At 31.9% G+C, this 26,175-nt stretch overlaps 1 protein-coding gene and 1 non-coding gene across 7 annotated transcripts in view; one reads left to right on the forward strand and one right to left on the reverse strand.

Annotated features, from left to right (window-relative positions):
- The window catches only part of LOC126740145 (netrin receptor UNC5C), a 346,710-nt gene that overhangs the window by 41,401 nt on the left and 279,134 nt on the right, over positions 1-26,175 (forward strand). The window lies entirely within an intron of this gene.
- Positions 719-791, reverse strand: Trnak-uuu (transfer RNA lysine (anticodon UUU)). Its single transcript has one exon. It is a non-coding gene; the product is annotated as a tRNA-Lys (tRNA).

The following is a 26,175-nucleotide window of genomic DNA, read 5'->3' on the forward strand; positions in this document are numbered from 1 at the left end:
TACATTGCAAGTTTTAGGTCTCCAACTTTCTTTATTTAAGAGATATAGACATTTTATCCTTGCATAAATCCACTTTTTTTTAAAAGAAAATGTTTCCAAATTCCAAGACTAATTTCTCAATTTTTTAAAATTTTTGGAAAAAATTTCGAAATAGTGGTCAAACTAATTTATTAGAAGAACGTATGTATCATTTTTCAGGTCTTTAACTCTCATGATCTTAGAGATTTTGTTCTGTTAAATTCACTTTCTATTTTGAAATAATTTATTCGATCTCCAAGTCTGATTACTCAATATTTTTTAGTTAAAAAAAAAATACTGGAATACGTGTCTAATAATTTTATTCGAATAATATTTGTAGCAATTTTCAGGTCTGAAAAGAACTTAAGTTCCAAATTTCAGGTCTCTAACTTTTTTGGTTTCAAATATTTGGACATTTTGTCCTTATAAATTCACTTTTTTTTTTTAATTTTTTAAAACTTTTAAGACTGATTTCTCTATTTTTCTTAACTCTTGGACAAAATGACGAAGTAGGTGTTTAATGCACTTCCTTTTCTTTCAGATATATGCTCATTTCGTTCATTAAAATTGGCTTTTTTTTAAATAATTTTTCCAACTTAATTTTTGGTAAAAATGGTGGAAATACATACAGAAATGGGTAAGAATATAAAGTAATTAACCTCGTAAAAAATAAAAATTAAGTAAAAAATAAAAAATGTTTCGCCCGAGCAGGGACTTGAACCCTGGACCCTTGGATTAAAAGTCCAATGCTCTACCGACTGAGCTACCCGGGCCGATGAGAGAATATCCGATGAACGTGCTTTTAACGAATTAGGAATATTCGAAAATTAATTTTAAAGAAATTGTTTGTTCTGCATTGACATTTGTTTATTATTCTTTTTTTAAATTTCATAAATAATGGAGGATATGTATTTAAATAAAATTACAGGTACTAAGTGTAACAATTAAAATAAAAGTAGGTGAATAAAGATGGCCCTGCTGTACAAGAAGTTTTTAGTTTTTTTTCTTAATTAAATTGTTGATACGGGTTATAAAAAAATGTGTTTGTTTTTAATTCTATTGAAAAAAACAATTTTTTCTCTCTCTCTCTCTCTCGCTCGCGAACACAACAAGAATTTTTTATTGTTTCTTTTTACAGTTACATACAAATAGAATCAACATTTATTTCCAAAGCTACTATTTGCGGTTTTATTGTTCGATTTCACCAGAAACCAACTAAAAAAAAGACAGAAAAAATGAGCTCCGATAAATCCATTTTTATTCAATGCATACAAAATGCACAACCGCTCTTATTTAGCATATCATATTCATATGGAAATGATACACTGGGAGTTCAATGGTTTGTGGGTTCATGAATAAAATTAACTTTTGCACGCGATACATTTTTACTATATATTCGTACAATACTTTAGTTTGGTGCATATAATAACGGTTTCGTTTTTCTTTTCGGACATTTATATTATTATTATTATTATTATTATTATTATTATTATTATTATTATTAATAAATGTTTCAAAGATATTGCACAATAAAGCGAACGTGGGCATCTCTATACTAAAAAACCAGTTTAACGCGTAGGTTCGTAATTAAAATAATAACACACATTTCGAAAAGATCGTTTTCATTTACGGGTGGTCATTACCGAAGAGATTTTACTGCGACCAGTCCTCTTTCTGTATATATCCCGGCCCGGTGTGTTATTAAAATTTATTTTATTTCGTTTCTCGGTATGGACGTTTTAATTACATATTTTTCGAACGGTATTTTATGAGCTTTTAAAAAGATGACGTTTTTACTAGGAATTATCATTTTTTTTTCTTTTAAAGAGAGCACAGGATTATTTAAGAGGATTATAAATTGTAAGTCTTTCCAAATACGTACAGTGTGTTTCGAGGAAGCGATCAATTAGCTATCAAGAATAAACTAAGTGCAATACTTATGAGTACGCCAGATTTCAATTCAGAATTCTAATTAATTGATATCGTGGGTTGCAGAATCAGTGTGACCAGATTCCCAGCTGAACTCAGGTTTTTAGAACCTTTTACTTTACAAATACAATAAAAAATACCCTGTGAAATATCGGATACTTATTAACCCTGCGTTACTTGCAGGGTGTTAGGTAGAATTGTATGTAAGTGGTTTGGACGCTGCGACGCGTTTAGTTCTACTACACGAATCCTTAGTGCGTGCATGCCGGAAAGTGAACGAATTGCTTACATGCGAGCATCGGTGTTAGTCAGTTTTGTCAGATATTTCTGTAAGAACGAACTAGTTTATTTTGTGTTTTGTGGAGTAATGTTGTGTTTTTTATCGTTTTCTAGGTGGGCGAGTTAAACATGGATGCTAAAGAAGAAGCAAGACTTTTAAAAATCTTTGAAGAGCTGGAGCAAGCAGAGCCACTTGCTAGAGAACACGGAGTTCCAGAAGAACGACTAGAGAATGTAGAGAGTGACGAAGACTGTGTCGAAAATAATTTGAACTTTAATACTGACTCTGAGTTATCCGCGGACGATTCCGATGATTCTGTGTCTTCTACGCGTTGGTCTGAAGATGGCCCAAATTATATAGGTAAAGACAGAAAAACAATTTGGAAACTTAACAGAAAGCCTAAAACTAGTCGTGATAGACGCCATAATATAATAACGCATTTACCGGGAGTAAAACCCGAAGCGAAAAGTGCGCTAACGCCGTTTGAAACTTAGAATTTATTTATAACGGATCAAATTATTGACGAAATTGTCCGATGTACAAATATTTATCTATCTAGTATCCGTGAGAATTTTTTCTGTCCGAGGGATGCTGTGGATACAGATGCTGAAGAAATTAAAGCTGTTTTTGGTATCTCGTACAGGCATTTTAAAATCGAAACATACGAATCTGAATGACCTCTGGGCTACTGATGCAACAGCTCCTGAATTCTTTAGGCTGGTAATGTCCAAAAATCGCTTTTATTTATTACTTGGCTCGTTACGTTTTGATGATACTTCCACTAGAGTTGAAAGAAGAAAAATCGATAAACTTGCACCAATAAGAGATATATTTGAAAGTTTCAAGAAAGATGCCAGGCTTGTTACACTCAATGGAAAAACTGCACGATTGACGAAGGGTTCCGTAGACGTTGTCGCTTTCGGCAATATATACCAAGCAAGCCCAACAAGTACGGAATTAAAATTTTTGCATTGGCAGCCAACCAGAGGGTCCATTTATGATTGACAACAGCCCAGCCAGTATAGTACATCGTTTGTGTGAGCCCATAGCAAACTCGGGGCGCAATATAACATGTGGTAACTGGTTTACGTCAGCTCCTTTAGCTCTAGACCTCCTAAAAAATAAAAGATTAACTTTGGTTGGAACGATACGCAAAAACAAGCGTGAAATTCCACAAATCTTTGTTGCAACTAAAGAGAGAAAGATATGTTTGCTTTTGGAAGAGATTGTTTATTGATGTCCTATGTGTGGAAGGTAAATAAAAATGTCTTGCTGTTATCTACATTTCATGAAAATGATACAATTGATCCTGAATCAGGTGATGCATTTCAACCAGAAGTTATAACTGAATATAACAGAAATAAATCAGGAGTTGATACAGTAGATCAGCTAAAAAGCATTTATTCTGTATCCAGAATCACTTGCAGGTGGCCTATGACAGTATTTTTTTCAGTCCTCATTATTGCAGGTATAAACGGGTTTTTCATATTTAGATCCAACAGTCTGGATACAAAAGACCCAAGGCGATTATATCTGAAATGTTTGGCAAAACAGCTCGTAAAATCTCACATGATGCGACGTGTAACACAAACATTGCTTGCAAATTAAACAATATTTAAACCTACCTTTGACAGAAAAACTAGATATAATAGAACCGGAGGTACCTCAATCCAGACCGAAATGTTCTTACTGTCCAAGAAAGAAAAACCGCAAGACCAGTTCGAAATGTGCTAAGTGCCTAAGAGCAATTTGTAAAGAACATACTATTACTTATTGCACGGAATGTGTAAAATCTGATTCTGACTAAATATAAGCTTGCAGTATGTAAGATTTCCATTTATATTTTGTTTTTTTTTGTGTCAGTTTTTAAGTTTAAGTTTTTAAATTAGGTTAGTTCAGGTTTAATTAGCCTAAACATTTTTGCCCGAGCCTTGTACCAAAATTCTTTAATTTTGAAAATAAAATATTTTGTTACTAACCAAATTTTATTTATTTTGCCCAATGATATATTTTTTAGGAAAATATGGCGTGAAAAGTATAAGTGAGCATAGTGCTCACCTGCGAGTAATGGTGCTATTTTGGGGACCCGCTAGTAATGCAGGGTTAAATAACACCCTACATACAAAATTATTTGTCACGAAGTCTTATTTAACAAAAATAAAAATACTACTCCTCGATATGGAGTTTTTCCGGAAAATCCAACTGTCTCGGATCTTAATAAAACTTCTTCAAAATGTTGCAATGAAGCCAAAGAACCATTAAAAATTGAAAAACTAAAATCCAAATACTATTAGGAAAATTGGAATTTTTTGGTGAAACTCGATCTTTTTCCAACATTGAAGAGCCATATCTAGAAAATTATTAAATACCAAACAATTCAGGAGATTCCAAGTATTTTAGAAATGTTGGAAAAGTCGTTAAAAAGTCAATAGTGTTCCCAGGAAAAAAATCGCAAGTTGATCATTTTTGAGCCTAAAGCAGTTTACTTAATAATGCTTGGTTTCCCTATTCTGCTGCTGGTTGTACACACCACAAGTCGTCAAACGACTCATATTCCAAGTCGCTCTACAAATCTTTTGGCATATATTGAGATCCTCTTACCAGGTACTTCGCAAATCACTCTTGCAAGTTCCCAAAATTAAATAACACAATATAAGCATACATTCTGATTTACCGAGTTCTCGAGGTCACAAGATTCAATTACTAAATTGCCTAGAGTACCATCAATGAACCATCATCAAAATATCCTGGGAAGGAAACTTGCAGGCTCTATAGTATATTGCTTCACATACTTCTGTAATCATCATACAAATACTGGCTTTTGATAATAATCGAATAGAGTACGACCTGCAATAATAATTTCGGTGATAAATCAATTTGTATGTGTTCGATTTTTTAATCATAAACTGAACTTAAGTATTCCAATTTATCTTTGGCGAAGAGTTCTTTGAAAAGCACCATATTTGCGTCAAAGATTTATCTTCTGCTGATCTACTTTTGCTCCTTAAGGTCTGTATTGTGTAGTATGCCATTAAATTCTTCTACAAACTCTTCAACATCTCGTCAGGTATAAGAATTCAGAGATTGGAGGGACACAAAGTCAATGGTCTCAAACTATGTTTATTTAAAAAAAAATGATTACACGTGTTTCGCTCTAAGGCATAGTCAGATCTAAAAGAAAAAAGAAAGCAACCATAGTACAAAAACAACAATGCATAGACATAAATTACAATGACTTACCGGTAAAGCTATTGGGTTAACACTACAAACATTTAAGTTAAAACAAAAATAAATACATAAAAAATAATGCTGACGTTCACATTAAATCCGGTGTCAAAAATAAATAAAATTAAACAAAACAAGCAGAATGAGGTTAAGTTGAACGGGAGAACGGAAATAAAGCAAAAAATAAAATAAAAAATAAAATATGACTTGATCGAGAAATGAACCAGCGACCATCGGGTTCGTAGGCAAGCGCTAAACTTACGCGCTATCCAGGTCGTGAGAAATATTGTTAAAAATTAAATGCGGTTCAAAGGTAAAAGCAACATTCGCACAAGACAGTACAGGACTCCTTTTTGCCCTTGTGATCTTCATCTTCTCTAATAAGTCAAGCTTCTTTCCCTTGGGGCACTCATGAAGGATTTTTACATTTTTCGGGATGGAAGGCAAGTGTTTTGAGAACAATAAATGACTTGCAAAAGCCGATTTAGTCTCGATGATTTCGGTATCTTTGTGTTGATTATATTCTCTTAAGTGTTTTTGCACTCTCGTTTTTATTTTCCTTCCAGACTGACTAATGTTAAACGGCATTAGATTCCCAGCAGTTAAGTGAGTAGACTCCCGATTGGGTTAAGGGTTCTCTTTTATCTTTAATGTTTACGAGCTTTTTAAATATTGTGTTGGAAGTTTTGAATGATATCTGTAAATTCTAAATTTTAAAAAATTTAGCCAATCGGGTAGTATCTCCTACTACCAAAGTAAGCGAGGCAATGAAATCTAGAATTTCGAAAATCTAGAAAATCGTCAGGTATGATAATGTATTAGTAACTGAACCAACAAGGCATTATGGAACGTCTTATTAACATTTGCTGCATTTTTGTTTGTACTGTTGGTTCTATTTTAAATCGAGAAATCTCCATTGGATTTCACAACGAGGACGCGGTTTATTGAAATTCGGCCAAAATAAATCCTATTCATGAATTAAATCAGTTTTGTAGCGCGCCAGGAGCTTTACGTCTGAGATAAGGCACATTTCAATGTTTATTTGTTTGTTTAGGTGCGGTTAAAGCTTCTTTTTAAGAAGTAAAATTTCATGCAAAATATTTTAAGAAGGACCGTACTATCAGCTACTAAAAAAAAATAAATATAATATTTTAAGACCTTCTAGTTTGTCTAACAAAATAATGCATAAAAAATATACACTTTATATTTTCTATTTAGCCTGTTTCTGTTTAAAAAAAAATTTTAACACTTTTTTTGGATCCTTTCGAAAATTACGTGTTAATTTTTGCCGCCACATCTGGCATCTATCACGCTATAAAAATTGCCAGATAGTTTCTTCGCCCGGAAGCAATTTTTCTAATAAACCAATATAAACTCTCCGGCATTGTTTTTCTTTAGGAAAATATACATGTTAACCTATATAAACCCGATTTGATTTATTTAGAAGCTATATTCTGGTAAATGAACAATATTAGCTCAATAGTAAGGCTTAGTTTTCATATGAAAGCAGCTAAATTATATGGAAACAATATTATGATTTGAAATTTATTTTTGGGTCGTTGTCCAGAAATTAAATAAAACTTATCACTTTCATCATTATCATCATTAATCAGCCCATATTCATCCTCTATTGGACATGACACTCACTTGATTGCTTCAACATTTAGCATTGATCTTCCAATTGCATACTCTATATATATCTCTATGAAATGTATATAATCATAATACAAGGCATAACTTACAAACAAACCTGAAATATTAACATTTCATCATGCTTCATCTTTTTTTTTTTAATAACCTGCTACTAGACATAAGAGCTCTACTAGAGAAGCATTTTGCAACATTATGCTATGTGAGAAAGTGTTTAACAGTTTCATTCGATTTATGCAAAAAGACCTTCAGTAGTTAAAAAAAAATAATTTTAGGTCATTTTAATTGAAATCTCCAACGTGCCTCACATGTACTTCTACAACATTAATTATTAATTCGGTTTTTGTCACATATTAATGTTTAATCTGACTTTATGAGAAGCAGAGCTTATCTGTTGTTAGGACTATGTCACCTGCAAAACTTAAATGCGTTAAGCCTTCATCGTTGATCTTTACGTTGATCATTTTTTTAATATAGACTCTATATGACTCTGACTCTACTCAGGTAAACTGATGATCTATTCTACAGTCGGAGAGTGGCTTTAACATCCGATACTAATTTATAGTGGCAAACGCTTTTTAGTAGTCCACGAATATTAGGACAAGTAGTTTCTAGTATTCAATGGATTTTTCTATAAGATTCTTAAAGATTTGAAGATGATTGTTTGGGACTATAACTTGGTCGAAACCCAGCCCTTGGGTGATTAAGTTCTAGTTTTACTTTTGATCAATTTACAATGATTCTAGTGAATAGCTTGTATATTTGAGACAGCAGACTGATCGAATGGTAATTTGCAAGATTTCTGCTATTGTTGTGGTATTTTGATTCAATATACAAAACCTTAGGAGTCTGCAATAGCTTTTCACCACCTAGTTTTAAGAGCCTTAATAACCACTTCTCCAGGGAATTGGTTGATTTTCATTTAAAAAATCTCATAAATTGTGATTTCTGGCATTTTCTCTGATTTATAATTTAGAATCTTGGGGATCCAATGGCAAATAATTTCTCCTTTATCTGTAGCGTATAACTCTTCATAGAATTCGTCAACTGTTTTTAACATTTATTTTTTATCAATCATAATTCGGACTTTGTTTCGTTTTTTTCGTCCGTTCATTTTCTTCGATAATTTTGAGAATGATTCCAATTGTTGCACGTTCTGATATCTTCTTGTCGAGTTGTTTCATTTATTTTTCAAACTTACGTCTTAATTATTTTACAACTCTCTTTTCAGCTTCATTAAGTGTTTCATTTTTCTTTAAATCAACCCCAATCAGTATCAACAATTGGACTCCAATGCGTCGCATTCTAACTTATCTTGTCAATATCCAAGAACTGTTTCAAGAGTACATAGAATGAAAACTAGGAAATTTTACTTATATATAATGTTCAACTGATCAGAGCCTATGTAGGATTACAGCATGACATTGGATTTCACCTGATAGGAAGACTGAGAATAACTGTAGACCAAGTTACCTCAACTGTTACTTTTCTTTTTTCATTAGATAACAAAAATCTTTGGTAAAAGAAACTGCATAGAAAGCTCAGGAAACAGGAGGCTGGTAAAACTAATCTTAGATTAATTTATAGCAACGGAGTACTAAAAATTGCAAATTCATCAGAGCCTTCTTTAAACTAAGTCAGTCATCTAGCAGAAGCATATTTATTATATATCCAAATGTTTAAGATCTCAACACTAGTTTTTGACTAGTTATCAAATAATCTGTGTGCCTGAAAGCTGGATTCAATCAAGCATCTATGATCATGAGCTTTTTACAGACTACTATAGTAAAACTAGGAATATTCTTACTGGTAATGGTGTCTTATGGTTGACTTTGAGTATAGGATCTCAGAAGTAGGCATCGTTAGTTTAGGATTTTACTACAATTTTTATTTTTACTGTACTCAACCTAACTCTCCAATTACTTCATTAATAATCTGGCTAATCTTGATTGTGTTCAGAATATTGGGATAGTGGTGTTAGGAGATCAGGGAAATAACCATAAGCTTAGTAATCTTAATGAATCTTGCATTTACATCTCTAAAACAATGTAACAATATTCCACATATACAGGACATCATCCTTGACCTGGTTCTTACGCACTTGGAATGTAATATTGTAATGGCTGTTTTGCTTCTAACGCCTTAGAATCATTACCATCCTGTAATTGTTGATATGCTTAAGTACGCAAATTTGAAAGTAAATGACCTGAATCAGAAGTAGGTATATCTTTAGCAAAGCCAATTTTTTTCTATTATATCAATTCATTTCAGAGGTTAAGTGGGACTTCCTTGGCGGAATAAATAATGTGAATGATGTCATGCAAAGATACACATCAGAAATCAGAATCACTTAAAGCAAAAAAAAACAGTTTCTACAAAAAATAGTAACTTAGCATCGAATTTTTTAATTATAAAAGACTAAGATGCTCCATAAAAATCCGGAGATATTCTCCATATTTATTTAGCAAAAGCGCAATACATCTGGAACTTCAGGCAACTTGACTTATAATGATACCCAAATAGATAATCCAGGGGTAACTATGAATATCATTGCTCACTTCTTTGCAAGTGCTTTTGGTGACTTTATTAAGCATGTTCAGATTATCAGGATAAAGTCTCATCTGTGAACATTAATATCTGAACACTCACAGAGTGTACTAATGAAAGTACCATCTTTTCTCCGTAAAGACTGGTACCAATTTAATGATTTTTCTTTATTCTGGCTCAAACAACAACAATTGGACTATATATGGATTTTGCTAAAAGCATTTGACAGGATGGACCAATTTGTTAAGTACAGTGAATTTAGATCTGAAGACTATGTTGCCTCTAGTAGTGCTCCTCGAGGTAGCAAGTTTGTTAGCATATGCTGTATAGCATGTGCTGATGATATGATGATCATTAAAGTCATTGGCTTCCGGGAGGATTGTTTGATCCGGTAAGATCTTAATGGTGTATATTAAACAAATTAGCGTTAAACATGGACAAATGCAAAAAGCTAGCTATACCCCTTTTAATGCATGAGTTTAATTTTAAATATATCATTCATGGAGTAACTCTTCAGAATTGCAGTTCACGATTTGGGAGTTATAATTGATACAAGCTTCTATTTTAAAACTCATCTGCCTTGAGATCAGTAGAATTTTTCATAAGATCAACTTCGGACTTTACAAACATATCTAGTACAAACATTCTGCTTAATTCCTTGGTCAGATCAAAATTGCGTTATGCTTCTTCTTTAAAGCATGCAACTAGACTTGAATCTGTGCAATGCAAACTGTTAAAATACCGATCATTTAAAAGTGATGGTGGGAAGGATTGGAGATTTTGACGATCAATTACTTTTAAACCGTTTTAGATGTCTATGAATGTATAACGTAATTGTTTGTGTTAGCTTAGTGTAAAAGTCTGTAACAACATGACCGTCAGAAGTTTCTAGCAAGGATAAATTACTAGACCATTCTGAAAGTGAATATCAAGAAAAATTGTCGTCTCATTTTTCTTTTTTCATTTTCAACCTGTGACTATGTCAGGAAGTTATATAAAAATAAAAAACAGTTGACATGAAGCATGTATTTAAAAGAAATGAATTTTCTTTTAATCTTTAGGGACTAAAGGAAAGATTATGGGAGAATTAAAAATCGTTGAGATCAATGACAGAAATGTAAATCAGGAAACAACAGAAAAAAAGTAAAGATAAAATTAAAAAAAAAATCTTGATTTGCAGACAGTACCCTAAAGATAATTATAAAAACTATTAAAAATAATGAAAACCAGTTGATTCCAAGTTGAGTTTTTGAAACAAGCTAAGAAGTGACAAGAAAAACCTATTTTTCTCCCATTTTCATACATTACGTTAAACAAATACGATGCTACGAATAAAAGCCTTCAAGATGATCCCATCAGACCACAATCGATAAACCAACCAACATAAGATACTGTAACTCTTAAATCCGAAGATAAAAAAGACATCGTACATCGCGAAGAAAAAAAAATCCGTTTTGGTTTCGAGGGTGGTCACATAACGATGACAAACTCTAAAGACCACATGTGACTGCGAGACTCACACGACATCTTTAACTAATGTTCCCGGAATCTCGGATGATTTATTCAGAACAGATTATCAATCATGACGGTTACATATTTAGGGTTGGAAACGACATTTTTTTTTCATTTATTCGTTACGACCTTATCTGCGGTTGACGGCTTAAAAAAAATGTCACGAGGCGGGGGAGGTTTATGAAAACATGCGCCCGTTAGCAGTTCGATTTAACTTAAAAGTCACTTTTTTTTTTAAATTTTACGTAGACACAACTAATGCCCACCCAAGTAGCGAAGTTCCCCTTTCGTTCGGTAACAATGGGCATAAAACTGAAATAAAATGCGGAATGAATAAGTTTCTGTTATTTTTAGAGGTTGAAAATCGTTTGCTTTTGGAATTTAATGAGCTGCCTGTGTGTTTTTTTTGTTTTAATAGGGCGTTACCTTGCATTTGTAGGAAACGATGCTAGCTAAGAAGTTTCCTTTTAAACTTTTTAATGTGAAAACTTGATGCTTAAAAGGGGATTTTTATTTAGGGAGTTTAATATTTAAAAGAGTTAGTCCAATCATGTATTTAAAGGAAAATTGGATTAGGCGATATGGTTGTAGTACGGTACAACGACAAGATTTTTTTACTCGAAAAAAATTAAGTAGAATCTAATGAAAAAAGTATTGAGACTAAGGCAATCATGCAGGAGGCTGATATTGCATATGGATTTAATGATGATTTCGTTGACAGCATAGACAGAATCATAAAAAATATACCACAACCAACAAATGGGCCAACACTCTATACCAGGATCCCTGAACTTGATAGTATATTTCCAAGTGAATTTTTTGATAAAATATCTATTGCAGAAATAATGAGCGTATCCATGTCTCCGTTAATTAAGTTTTAATTATTTTTTCTCGATGTCATGTTTTTTTTTAGAAACTATTCACTAGAAAAAAACATGAACAGTAAAGTAGCAACAGCAATTAGCAGAGAAATCGAGAAATTGTCAAGCTCAAGAAGAAGCATGGTAATATCACGTCGAACAGTGAACATTTTTTACAAATTGTGAAATCATTTTGAAAATTTTATACATTAGTCTAGAGGAATAACTGCTGATAATATCTGCAAAAAAAATATTATTCTGATAAGGTAAATGAGCCTTTAAAGACGGAATCGGTCCTCAACAAATTGCTCGAGCATGTTCTATGTCCTGTGATTTAACAACAGCACCATAATCTGATCGAAATCCATGCGTGCACATGCAGTACCTGATCTTCTTCCAAGTTCTTTTCCAACCTCTTCAAAATTCGTAAAATACTTAAGACTATGGAAAGGCGTATCAATATTTCAGTCATTTTCATGTAGTCGATCCAGATTTTGGTCCAAAGGCTGCACTCAGATCATCCAAGATCATTTATGCAAACCTATCATGTCCAGATAAAGTCTGCGTATTTTTTTTGTTGAACTTAATATCAACGTTCTGTCAACAATTGCATCTCGTCATTTCACTGGCAGTTATTAATAAGACGATTTATGAGAGTGCTTTTTAGTACGGTTTTAAAGAGTCTGGATTGTCACAGTTTGCTGATCATATCTATCAATATTCACTCCTTTTAAGTGTCTCTTCTTGGCCTGGTTCCCAGCAATGTCTTCTTTTAATAATAATAATAATAATAATAATAATAAACAAAATTTATTATTTTTCATGACAGATTATGTAATATTATTTCATGTATCAAGAAAACATATATTAATTCTTAGTGACGAGCGTGGAAAATATTTACGCGACAAGTTGGCCAGAAATAATCATCTTGAGAATTATCATGTGGAGGCTATGATCAGATCCGGTGCATCTCTTCAAGCAGTAATGAAGGATATGGAAAAGCAGGTGAAAAATTTTACTACTCAAGAATATGTACTCGTATTGGCTGGAAAAAATGACCAGGACTTAAACCGAAAACCATCTTTCAAATTTAATGCTAGTAAAATTAAAAATTGTTATAATACAAATATTATTTTTATGACTATACCAATATTTTGTACTACAAAACACGCACTGCTTACACAAAATTTTAATTACTATTTAGGTAAACTTATAGAAAGGGCAAACTTATACTATAGTAATGATGTATATTTTTTAGAAATTAATAATCAACCTAAAAGTATCTCAGCAAATGTCAACAGAATACTACAGGGCGTACTTTCAATCAAAATACATATAACACTTATTTAAAACTTTTTATTAAAAACTCACAGGTTAAGTTGGAAGATCTGAATAAAATTACAGTGATTAACCCCATAGAGGTCAACACTAACTGTCCTGCCGCTTGAATAATCTGTCGAATAGTTTTATATCAGTATATTATCATATCATCAATATTATATCATAGTATTTTGTCTGAAAGACATAGATACCGTATTAAATTCTGAATTTAGTCTTGGCAAGAAGAACATAGAGAATCTTTCATTATCTTATGATTATAATATTTTATCTCCAGGTTTTTGCCAGAGTCCAATGATACGAATCACAGATACTCTCCCATAAACTTTATAGAACAGTCTAGTACTTTTGGTATGCATTTAAATGACCAGTTTTTAAGTAACAAGATAAATCTTTAATCTAAACTGAAGAACAATTGAAATGCGTTCATGTGAATGGTTATTTTTTTGGTGGAGCTTGAGCATGGTGGTTCAGTAATTTTTGTATCTGATATGTATATGGGAAAAACAATAATATACCGATATCATCAGTTACAATAATATATACGGAAAATAGTAATAGAACATGAAAAGTAAAAGGCCATGTCAATGCAGCCTTCAGGCAATGCCAGAAACTGTTTAGGCCCAAGTAAATACCTATTAACAAATAAAACAAAATATAAGAATGACGCTTTAAAGTGAAAAAAAAACTTATGTTAAAATGTTAGATAATATAAGTTAAAAATGCAAGCAGCATGAAGCAAGAAAACAGGATAAGGAACGGGAAAGGGGAGGAAAAGGATTAATGTCGGGATAAATACATATATATTAGGAATGAAAAAAAATTATATATATATTTTTTCTTTATTTTTTTTTACTGGCGAGTGAATAATAATTGTTTAATTTGTTTCTTAAAGGTAGCACAGGATAAGACAAATGTTGAAATGTTTAATGAGTTAACAGTATTGGCGAGATTATATGAAACACTTCCTTTAAAAAGTTTTTTTCTATGTCGCGGAATAGTTAGTAGATGTAATTGTCTACAGCGTCGGTGGTTATTATTTATTCAAAACTGGACTTTACTGTATAAATATGAAGGTGTTTTTAATTTTAAAACTTTGTAACTAAGAGAAGCAAAATGTAATTTTCGACGATTGAACATATTTAACCATCCTATATCCTTAAGCTTATGAGATAATATATGATTCCAAAAATAAGACGAAGGCATGCATTTTGCACGAGAGTCGACTTGACCTAAGCATGGTCCATACACGATATCACAATGGTTGAAATTTGATAACACTAAAGAATTACAAAGATGCTTTTTTAAGTCTTGACCTAAAACTTTTCTTTGGTTATAGATAAGTTTAAGTGCACTATATGCTTTCTTTAATTTATCAGTTATATGCTCATGAAATCGAAGATCAGAATCAATTATAAGACCTAAGGATTTCGAAGTATTAGTTATTATAGTAGGGGTGTCATTTATTTTTATTTTGAGTTCCTCGCTTATTCTAGATCTGTGGCTTCCAAATAAGGTAACTAACAATTTTGTACGGTTTATTTTTAAATGATGTTGTTTGGAAACTGTAATTAGATATTGAAGATCGGTATTAATATTTTGATTTGCAGATGTTATATTATTAGCGTTAAAATAAAAATAAAGCTGTGTATCGTTAGTATACAAATGGTAATTACAAATATTTAAAAAGTCTTTAAATCGGCAAGTATAAATTGTATAAAGAAGTGGTCCTAATATACCTCTTTGAGAGGCACCCACAAATAGAGTTACAGTATTAGATTTGGAACTTTTCAAAACTGTTTGCTGTCAACGATTACTCAAAAAGGAAGTAAAAAACTTAACTGCACAATTTGAAAAGCCGATATAATGCAAGATAGACGAAAGAATTTCATGATTTATGAGATCAAAAGCCTTTGTATAGTCTAGCAAAATAAGAGCACTAAATTAATCCTCATCCCACGCTTGAAAGATATCATCAGTTACGTCAGCCATGGCTGTAGCACAGCTATATCCTTTTCGAAAGCCTGACTGTTTTAATGGCAAAATCTTATTTTCAGTTAAAAAAATACGAACCTGTATATCTACAATTTTTTCTAATGCTTTAGAAAGTGTTGGAAGAATGCTTATTGAGCGCAAGCATGTGTGACGTAAGCATGCTTCCACATATCTGGAAAATCTGATTTAGTTATACATTCCTTTATTATATGAAGTAAAAAAGGAATCATAAATAGACAACAAAATTGAATCATTGTAACATTAAGGTCGTCGCATCCGCATGCTTTGCTTTTTATGGATAAAATAATTCTCATTAACTCTTCCTCTGTCACAACTATCAAACTAAAAATATTTTGATCATTATTTTTGAGATTATTTATATAATTTAGTAATACATTATTTATTTATAAGATTATTTTAATGAAGGACTTTTAATGAGAGACTTAATTGTATCTGAGACTAAGGAATCATTGACAATCACAGTGAATTTATGGTTCACGTCTGTGATCGGTTCAATTACATATGAAAAGTAACATTTCAAAATTATTAAAAGCATATTAGAGAGCTGACATGCGGTAAAATGCCAAATAATGGACTTTTGACCCACTTCCCGGCATGAAAACCTATCTGAGACCCAGGAATCATTGACGATCACAATAAATTCATGGTTTACGTCTGTACTTGGTTAAATTACATATAAAAAGTTCTAAAAAATATTTCAAAATGATTGAAAGTATATGAGAGAGGCCAGATGCGGTAGAATGTCAAATAATGGACTTTTGACTCACTTTTTGGCATGAAAACCCATCTGAGACCCAGAAATCATTGACGATCATAATAAAATTTATGGCTTACGTATGTAATCGGTTGCATTACATACGAAAAATAACATTTAAAAATTACTGAAAGCATATTAGAGAGTTTACATGCGGTAAAATGCAAAATAATGGACTTTTGACCCACTTTTTGGAATGAAAACCCACTTGAGATCCAGGAATCATTGACGATCACAATAAATTCATGGTTTACGTCTGTGATTGGTTCAATTAAAGTTAAATTAAGGTTTCCAGCAACTTACTTGTCAATGACTTCTCTCTAACATGTCTTATTACTATCGCTCTGTACATCATCTGAAATTATGTTTTTCTCGCGTTAAGTTAATGATTAAATGAAATTTCCCATACAAAACAAACGACTATGTTAAAAAATCCACAAACAATGGCAGTTTAATTTCAACAATAAAGATGTTAACAGGAACACCATTTGCATGAAGTACTGTTGTAGATTATAGCGCCACAATTGCTCGTATATGCAATTATGTAGATATTAATTGTGAGCCCCAAAGAATCATTTGTCATTTTGTCATTCTGTAAGGCCTCAATTAACATTTTTTAAGTATTATGGTACCACCGGTTGATTATCTCCTTATTATTATTTTTTTTTGTAATATAATTTAAGGTCATAATTTATAATTAATCACAAGCGTTTAAACGCATATAAGAAAAAAAGTCCAGCATTCGAGCAGATAATTTAAAAAGATAAATATTGATTTATCACAGTTTATGTTACACTTAACTTTCACTCAATTACAGTATTATACATTAATTGGTAATTATTTTTAATTATTATGGCAAAAACAAGTGCTTTTAATGGGTTTCATGCCTCCACTTAATTGTCTATTGTATGTTTTTTTGTTCTCGCTCACTGTTATTGCGTCAATAAAAATTTATTTTATTTATATATTTTATTCCATGTAGGTCTTGACCCTTGAAACAATGCTGTAGGTTAAATATTAAAAATTGTATTCATTGGAATTGTAGCTTAGCCTTGGACCTTTATTTTTTTTTTCTTCATATAAGGTCTCTAGGTCTTTCTTTATTCATTTCAGTACCTCCATTTTAATGTTATTGCTATGGAAATTTTGGCAAATTATCAATGGTTCCAGATTTCCAAGATTTCCAAAGTTCAGATTATCCAACACTTTAAGAGCAGTTTAACTACCTGAAAGAAATAAGAATAATAAAAGATTCCCAGAAATTCAAGGAGTATAAGGTCTTCTGGGTTACCCCATGAACCCATCTCTTTTTTTCTCCCCCTCTTTTTCTGTCTCGTGTCTTTCTTCTTTTTCTTTGATGTTTCGTTGGTATGTGTAATAAACCAGGGACTCGTAAAAGTAAAATTCTGAACCTTGTGATTCAGAAACTAATTTTGAAGGGTACATAAATACATAAAAAGATTGGGAGATTAATGTGAAAGTCCCAAAGGTTACATGTTTCGCTTAAAAAAGCATCATCAGACCTTATAAACGATAACTTGCTTAGTAGCCTCGGAACATATTAAAAAAATATATATATTTTGAGACCTTTTTGAGGGTTTTTATTTTTTTTGAGATTAATGTGAAGTAGGCACAGTAAATTTAAGTTGGCAGCAATGATTTGCCTAAATATTAAACTATAATAAATTGTAGAAAATATGATGTTTTGTCATCTGTTTAAGTATATTTTGCCGCAATATAAAATGTTATCTCGTAATTTTATTTATTTGGGAAATTTCTGAGTATCTTAATTTCAAATTTAGGCCAGGCACTTAATAATTTACTTTGACGTTATGCTCTTAAATCGCTTATAGCTCAGAAATTTTCATTTGAATATTTCTGAGCGAATGGAAAAAATCTTAAACATTTCCTTGCTTAATAACTTGTGCCTTGTTTCATATATCTACTGTGATCAGTTTCTGAGTAATTTAATTTTTAATTTTATGGAGGCACTGAAAAATGCTCAATGACATCGTTAAACTGCCGATGGCTCAAAGGTTTTGATTTAAAGCTTTCTGAGCTATTTGAGTTTTCTTGCTGACATAGTAACTATTTTATCATACATCATACATTTTTTATAAGCAGTGTCTCAGTAATGAAATTTTTAATTTAGTCCAGGCAGTCAAAAGTCTTTAACAATTTACTCCGACGTGACGTCCTTAAGTCGCCAATAGCTCAGAAAATTGGACTTGAAACTTTCTGAGCTATTGGCGAAAAAAGCTGACATTTTCTTTCAATATAACATGTGTCTTAGTTCTTCCATCTACTATGAGCAGTTTCTGAGTAATTTAATTTTTATTTTAGTCTAGGCATTCAAAAATTAGCAACAGTTTATTCTGACATGAGCTCTTAACTCGCCTGTATCTCAGAAGCTTGGATTTATAAACTATCTGAGCCATTGTGGAAAATTCTTAGACATTTTTATTTTTAGCAATATATATTCAAGTTTCGTACATCTACAGTGAACAGTTTCTGAGTAATTAAATTTTTAGATAGGTCCAGGAATCCGACAATTACCAACAATTTACTCCGATCTGATGCTCTTAAATCGCCTGACGCTCAAAAGTTTGGATTTGAAACCTTCTGAATCATTAGAAAAAGTTTTAGGTACTTTATGGCTTTATAATAAGTGTCATGTCTATCTTCTGAGTAATACAGTTCTTATTTTAGTCCAGGCAGTCAAAAATTAGCAACAATTTACTTTGACATGACGACCATAAATTGCTTATAGCTCAGAAATTTAGATTTAAGGCTTTCTGAGTCATTGTGAAAAAGTTTTAGGGATTCTTTCCATTTGTAATATGTATCCTAGTTTTATAAATCTATAATGAACGGTTTCTGAGTAATTCAATTTTTAATTTTGTCCAGGCACTCAAAAATTCTCCATAATTTACTGTGATATGGTGTTCTTAAATCGCTTGGGACTCAGAAGCTTGGATTTGAAACTTTCTGACCAATTAGAAAAAAATTTAGACATTTTTTTTTCTGTATAACATGTATCCAGTTTTTGAAGAATTTAATTTTCATTTTATTCCAGGAAGTTGAAAATCATCAACAATTTACTCCAACATGACGCCCTTAAATTGCCTGTAGCTCAGAAGTTTGGTTCTGAAACCTTCGGAATCATTAGGAAAAGTTTTAGGTTCTTTATTGCTTTATATTAAGTGTCATGTTTCCTATATCTACTATGTCAAGCTTCTGAGTAATATAGTTCTTATTTTAATCCAAGCAGTGGAAAGTTACCAACAATTTACCTTGACATGACGTCCTTGAATCGCCAATAGTTCAGAAGTTTAAATTAAAATTTTTCTGACCCATTTGTAAAAGTTTTAGGCATTTTCTCCTTTTGTTAAAATATGCATTCAAGTTTCATATAACTTCAATGGGAAATTTCTGAGTAACTTAACTGAGATTCAACTCCTTACTAACACTATAAGATTTTAGTATTATCGTCATAAATGATTCAGTCAATAATAGAGAAACGATTCGACAAGAAGTACAGACGATGAATCCCATATTTCAACTGAGGACTAATTTCTTCGAAGAAACAAAAGCTGATCAAAAGCGATGACAGGGTGGTATCTCAAAAGTTCGGTGTAAAAGAAAAGCAACTTCGATTGTTAGTGAGAAAAGAGCCCCACAGGGTGATTTATTAAGGGTGGGGCATTGTTTAACGCCACGGGAGGCCCTGACAAAGATATACGCCTCAGTTCTATTACTACCGTCGGAGGAGGCGATTGAAATCGCGTGACAATGGAGATTTTTTCCTTGTAATTAACGGAAATTTCGATCTCTTCTATTCGTTAACGAATTGAAGGGGGTTGAAAGCGATTGTAAGAATCAAAAGCCAGGATGTATCATATTGTTTGTTCTCAGACAGTTAATAAACTGCAAACGCGTTATGGGTCATGGCGAGATTCTTTTAAGTTTTATGAGTCGCAATAAGCAAGAGTTATGGTCGATCATAAAGTTCGTTTAATCGTTTCCGGAAAATATTGTTGGGCTTTTAAAAAAATTATATTACGCGCGCGTGCTGTTGAATACCTTTTCAAGAAAATTGCCAATTTATTTAGACATTTCTTTGATTGAAGTTATAAAATATACTCACAACCAATTATAAGAACCGACATAAAAGAAAATGATTAATTATTACGCCAGTGTGGTTCATTCATTGTTTATTCAAATTGCATCGTCAACGGAAGGATATGGCACTGATGAACGATAAATACAAATACAACTTTATGATACTTAACAAAAGAAAACATGTTCTTAAAACTGGAATGTTCCCCAGCAGCGTGTGTCATTAATGCAATACAATAAATTACCGAAAATTGACGTCTTTTGGGGGAGCCGAAAGTGTAACAGATAGGGTAGAAGGCAGCAAGAAGTTTTCCCCCCCTATATAAGTTTCGAAACATTTATTTTAATACGGAAATGAGGCAACAACTTTTAGGCTATGGTGACGTCAACGTGCTCTTTGGATCGCGGAGGGTTGATGATCTTTATGGTTCGTCATTATGAGATGTACCAGTTTTTATTGATTAGTATTTAGTTATACACAAGCTGAACTTACAAGATAATGTTAGCCTATCAATATACAACCCTCTGATCAACTTCCTTTTACAACTTTGAACCAAATTTAATTTTGAACATTTCCTAGATAATTTCCCTTCATATAATTTTAAATTGTATATACATGCTATCTGTTATAAGTAACCATTTTAAATGTACAGGGTGTCCCATTTTGGGTACTTTTGCGGGATATCTCCGTTATTTTTAGAGATAGAGAGCTGCGGTTTTCGCGACACTGTGCTACTTTTTCGACAACTAAAGATGCTGGTAACTAAATTTTCATAGTCCTTTTATTTTTTAAGATACATGGCATTTTTGAAACTTTTGCATTTTGGAACCCCTTGTCGTATCCAGTTTTTGCAAAAGTAAAAACTCATTCTTATAGATTTTTTCCATAGAATCTAGTGGTATAGATATATTTTTTTTGATTAATAGTTTTTGAGTTATAACCCAAACTTATGTTTTTTAAATGGAACATGCTATATATTTATAGTTCATAAAATTGGTCTTTTTTTTACCTTTGCAAAAATACGCAAATAACTAAGAATTTTCTAAATTAAATGCATAATTTAATAGTAGCCCATAAATAACAATAATAGACAAATAAAAAATTACAAATTATTAATGACGAATGGGGCATTCTTATTTCTTTTGTAATAAAGGAACATAAAATCAAATATATAAATTTAATAAACACTATAAGAAAACAACTATATAACAAGACAACAATGTAACAAAACAACATTTTTACATGAGATATTCAAAATGACCACCATTTTCTCTGATACAAAATTGGCACATTTTTGTAACCCTTTAAATAGCATTCAAAATAATAATTTGTCACCTTCTCAGTTTTTGAAATGCTAAATGAATTGCGTCTTGAAGTTCTATGAGATTATTGCATTGTCTTTCAACCCTCGATCTTGTATATACCCTCGTAAAATTATTTATTTATTTATTAACGGTATCCACCAATTTTACAAAAATAAAATAATACAAAAGATACTAATAATTATTCAACTTAAGCTTGATAATAGTAAGACATAAATCAATGTTACCAATTAATTTAAAGAAACATGTTAATTTAATAAAAAACAATTTATTTGTAATTTTTTTGCGTATTTTTGGAAATAAGTCCATACTGTTATGTATTTTTAAATAGATAAAAAAAGCCAATATTATGAATTATAAATATACAGGGTGTTCCATTAAAAAAAAAATATTTAAATTTGGGTTATAACTCAGAAACTATTGATCAAAAAAATATATATATCTACACCACTGGATTCTACTAGGGCTACTAAAGGGGCTATGAACATTTTGTTGACTCTCTAGTCTTACGGAAAAATAGCACAGTGTCGCGAAAACCGCAACTCTCTATCTCTAAAAATAACGGAGATATCCCGCAAAAGTACCCAAAATGAGACCCCCTCTACATGTCTGTCTGGTCCATTAGTTGAGGCCTCGCTTAGCAACTGAAAGGTCTACGGTACAAGACCACAAACTTTTAATTTTTTGTTTTTATGTGTTTCTAACCTCAATACCCTTCTAATTGTTTTTAGGCCTGATGATGCTCTGCTTATACAGGGCGAAACACGTGTAGCCAATAAAAATTTGCTTATGAGATCCTGACATTGTTTTTTGTTTATTTATTTAAATTTTGTGTGGTCTCTTGGAGAAAATGGATGAGGATTTTATATTTAACTGTCTTTGAGCTAATTTCTTTAAAAGAAATGTATTAGATGCAACTCTTTTACCAATAAGATATTTTTTGAATGATAATTTTTGGTCCTAGGAACTTTATTTTGTCATTGTTTAGATAGTCAGCGTCTCTCAATTTAAAAATCATGTCTTTGAAGCGGGAGTCTCTCTTGCAGAGGAAAAGTCTACAACAACAATTGATTTACAGGCTAAACGCATATATTCTCTTAAATCTGATATGAAAGAACTAAATAAGAAGCTACATAAAGAATTAGATTCTTTTAAGGAAATTTATAAAAATTAGTTAAATCATTAAATCAGAAAATGGACGAACTTCAACCAAAGCCATCTAAAACAAACACAAAATGTATCCTTAAAATCCCGAGTTATCCTGCAACATCTACACCATCTGATCGATCTAACATCTTCTGTTGTTTGCTTACAGTATTCAAACCTATCAACTGTCAAAAGGTTGGTGCCACATCTTTGGCGGATCTTTTCGACAAGGTGCATGTTGACTGCCGTAAGTTTAATTTTGAAAGATTTTGTCAAAAAACGTTTGGATGCAGGAACAGTCCAATTTTGACAGGGAGAAAGTTGAAGTTTTATTTAAATGCAAAGCACCAACATAATTGTCATTGGACTGGTCCTTGACCCGACCAAACGGGTAAAGCAATAGAACTTTGAGTGAACCAAATGCATTGGTAAATCAAATAACACAGTTCTTTCCACTTACGTCTTGTTTACGCTTTGTTTTCAGAATGTTCAGGATCTACGAACAAAATTAGATTTACTCTTTAAAAATATCTAATATTCTATCTACGACATCTTGATTTCTAATGAAATATGCTTGTCTTATAAGTTCTTAGATGGTTTAATCTTCTCCATGCTTAGAGAAGAATTTCCTTCAGTAACCCTTCCATCTCCTGATGAGATGGTGGCCATTCAGGTTATTTCACTTATGTGCTTCTACCATAATCTGTATCAGTTGAACCTGGTTTGAAATGAAAATGATAACATACTAGACTTGAGTTTTTTTTAGAACTTGAAGAATGTGAGATCTTCCTTACAGGCGATCCTTGCAGTGATTTCCATTCTATGGATTTTGATCCAATACCGCGATTTTCTTTCTCAGTTTTATTGGGATTCTTTGCTCATCTCTATAAGACAGTTGAATCTGAAGAAGTACTTCAGAAGAAAATTTCTCATTTTGTTTTCTCAAGAACGTTTATTATAGAAAAAAAGAAGATCTATAAAAAATATCTTTCCACAAGTTCCTCTATACATTATATTCAATTTTCTGCGTTAAAATCCAGTTGTTCAGACCTCAAGGAAAATTGCTATCAAATCTACTTGACCTGTACTGAGTCATCTTTAAGGACAGTTGTTTGGAAGTATAATGATAAAAGAGAACGTTCCATCTGTAGTTCACTTCAATGATTTTTGGGATTCTTTTGGTAGCGAAATTGTTAACCTATTTGGAGAGTATTTTGCTCAAGTCTATATTGATAAAGCGTGTGCTATATGAGTTGACATGACTTCTTTTATTAATGTGAACTTATCCATATTCTGTAACATCAATTTTTGAAAAATTTTCGAAATTGGATGTCAATTAATGGCCAGTCTTACTAATCTTATCTTTATTCTGGCACGTCCACTTTTTGTTCTCTTTAACCACTCTCTTAAACTTAGTATGTTGCCCTCATACTAAGTCCAGTCTTATTACACTTGTTTTTAAGTCTGAGGATAATTCAGATATCTCTAATTACAGTATTTTAAGCTGTATTCCAAAGGTCCTTGGTCTATGACTAAATTTAAAGTACCACTTAATAGAGCAGCAATTTGAATTTATCAGACAGCGTTCAACAAAGTTAAACCTTCTAACATTTACAGGTTTTTCAATAAGAGCTATGAAAGAGGGTTGACTGATTTTTCAAAAGCTTTTGACCGAGTCAAACTTGAGATTTTAATACATAACTCATAGAGATTCGTGGTAGTCTAATAAATTGGTTAAAAACCTACCTGGATGGAACAATTTAAATAGTGCGTATTTTGGGCCATCATTGCATTGAGATCCATGTACCATCTATGTTAACAGTAGGTATATCTTCTTGATTTATTAAATCTCACTTTTTAATTTTTGCTGATGATTAAAAATTTCACATGAAAATTCATAATATGGAACTCTAGTCAGATTTGGAGCATCTTGCAATTGTCAGTGGATTTAAACATGGGCAGGCAACATGTGGCAATTTGATATCGTTTGGTCGTGGTAGAAGTCCAATCCAATATTGTAACTAATTAATTGTTGCTCCAGGAATTTTTATAGTATGTCTACGTTCAAATTATTTTATAGCACCAGTATCTACAAGGCTTTTTGAGGACTATGAGTGATGATTCTCTCCATAGCAAGGAATCCAAAGCCTTAATTGACATACATATGTGATAAATATGGAACACCTAATTCCTGAAAATGTAAAGCACTTTTGCTCATATTTTAATTTTTTACGAAAACAATAGAATTTCCAGATCTATGTATAACACTGGATGTTCCCAAAGCAATTGTGGATCATTTTGTCGAATATTTCTAATCTTGTTACTGTCATCAGGATACAGAGGAAGGTCTTGCACTAATTCGTGAACCATTTCATGGAAGTTTATCTTTTTATATTTTTACATGAAATCACAGAAAAATTAGATTAGAAAAATAGAAAAATTAGATAAGGGCCAAGGAACGGATAGAGTTATTGCTGTTTTCTTGAAGAAATATTCATATGCACTAGCTGGATCTCTTTGTAAAATATTTTAATGTTCTTTTAACGATGCAACTTTACCTAGGTCAAGAAGGGAATTAGTTATTTTTCCTGTATTTAAGTAGAACAACTAAGGTAATATTCTCGAAATATCACAGAATATCTCTGATCTCTATTATTCCTAAGATTTTTTGACAGTGACTGGTGAACTTAGCAGTGTTCCAGAACTTTTTAATTCAAAATGTGGAGAGTGGCGCACATGTGGATGTGGTGTATACTGACCTGGCTAAGGCGTTTGACACAGCGCTTCATAAATGCTTGATACAAAAAATCAAGCATATCGGAGTTAAGGGAAATTAAATTATTTAAAAGACCGTGTTCAAAATGTAAAACTGATGCTGTGTCCAAAAGAATAAATGTTAAGTCTGGTGTTTCTCAAGGTTTCCACTTGAGGTCTATTTTTGTTTTATGCACATGACTAAAAATATTGTGTTATAAATTCTTTTACTGGCGGTTTAATTGTACAAAATGAAACTTCTAGGTTAGCCTATTGGTATCAAAATGATTATTTAAGACAACGTAGAAAAATGTGAATTTATGACCTACTAATGAAATCCTAATTCAATACAATTATGAGATTAATAAATAAACCAATCATTCACAAAGTTTGTACAGACAAGCAGAGCTTCTTTTATCTTTGGACTATGAAACTATCATGATCTGCATAGAGTCGCAAAACCGTTTGGTAGATCCGTTCTATCATTGATATAAATAACCAGGGGCCTATAATGGAACCCTGTGGCACTCAAAAATTTAAATTCTGGGAGATTAAACTGAAAAAGAGTTGCTTCTCTTCTATTTGTTAGGTAGATTTCAAGTAAACTTAGACCATTCTCATTACGACCATAGTATCAATTAGGATTCTATAAGGTACACAATCAAAGGCTTTGAAAAGATCACGCAAGACAAGTATAAGTTATT

The sequence above is a fragment of the Anthonomus grandis genome, chromosome 9 (assembly GCF_022605725.1).
Source record: "Anthonomus grandis grandis chromosome 9, icAntGran1.3, whole genome shotgun sequence".
In the NCBI taxonomy this organism is placed as follows: domain Eukaryota; kingdom Metazoa; phylum Arthropoda; class Insecta; order Coleoptera; family Curculionidae; genus Anthonomus; species Anthonomus grandis.